At 43.6% G+C, this 1,232-nt stretch overlaps 1 pseudogene; it reads right to left on the reverse strand.

The window, feature by feature from the left end:
* Positions 1-234: 234 nt before the first annotated feature.
* LOC113935224 lies at positions 235-401 on the reverse strand (annotated as a pseudogene).
* Between the last annotated feature and the right edge of the window lie 831 nt (positions 402-1,232).

Consider the following 1,232-nt stretch of genomic DNA (forward strand, 5'->3'; position numbering starts at 1 on the left):
CCAGTGTATACATCCACTCAACCGATCCTTGAAACCACCGTGGGAGGCAGACAGGACACTCATATGTTATCTTCCAGAGATCTGCATTGCCCACTGTTGTCATGCTGTTTCATGCCTTTGTGATTCACACGTGCTCTTCCCGAGTCCTGGAACAGCCTCCCCCGCCCCCCCCCCCCCCCCCCCCCCCCCCCCCCCCCCCCCCCCCCCCCCCCCCCCCCCCCCCGAGTTTTCATCTAGCTAATTCCCAACCAACTTTAAAAATTGACGCCATCACCGCGTTCTTCAAATCCTCTGGAATCCTCCATTCTGATTGAAATGTCTCCCTTCTGCACTTCTTCTATTAGCAATAATCGCGCCTCAGATAAACCTCATTGGCTACGATACTGCCACTGCGCAAAGCTACACTTCTTCTGTACCATATGTAGTGTAGCAATGATCACCCTTGACTGAAATCATCTGCTTGCGCCTCTGTCTCTGTCACTAGGCTGTGCACTTACTCGATTGCAGGGGTCTCATCTTATGGCCTTGACACTGTCCCTGTCACATAATAAGGACTCAGTAAGTGTCTATTGAAAGAACAGATGCTCAGGAATTTAAGTGTCTTGTTCAAGGTCACACAGCTATTGAGGGGCAGAGGTTGAACTTTAACCTGAGATGCTGGTCTCCCAGTCCTGTAGTCTTTCCTTGATATCATGTAGCTCGTTGTTATTGGAACACATTAAACGACCATGGACGTAGCCCAATGTCATTTCGAGAGTGATTTCTGCAACGCATATAAGAAACCATTGGGAAGAATTATGCTAACTTCCTTTCTTAGTTCTGTATTTGTTTATTATTTTTCAATTCTCTATCTGCTTCCTATTTTCTTCCAACAGGAATCTGAGGTAGCTTAAAATAAAGTTTATGTAAAATAAGGATAAAAGACAAGGAGCCAGGTAAAAGAGAAAGTAAGGAGGCAAAGTGTTGTATCAGAAAGATTAGGCTAAGGAAAATGACTAAGTGAGCTTAAAACTTGTTTTGAGCTTTCTAGAATTCAGGTAAACCAGGGAAACCTAATGTGTTGCTGTTATGATTGTGTAAAGAGAGAAAGAGAACATTGCAGGAGTTTATTTTTTTCCTGAGCCTTAAACTCTAAGAGGAATTTATTGCATAGATGTTTATATAAGCCCATGAAAAACTTAACGGAAAATGCCTTCATATGCAGCTCACAAAAGAGAAATTTCATCATCAAA

Source organism: Zalophus californianus, chromosome 13, assembly GCF_009762305.2.
Source record: "Zalophus californianus isolate mZalCal1 chromosome 13, mZalCal1.pri.v2, whole genome shotgun sequence".
Classification (NCBI taxonomy): Eukaryota; Metazoa; Chordata; class Mammalia; order Carnivora; family Otariidae; genus Zalophus; species Zalophus californianus.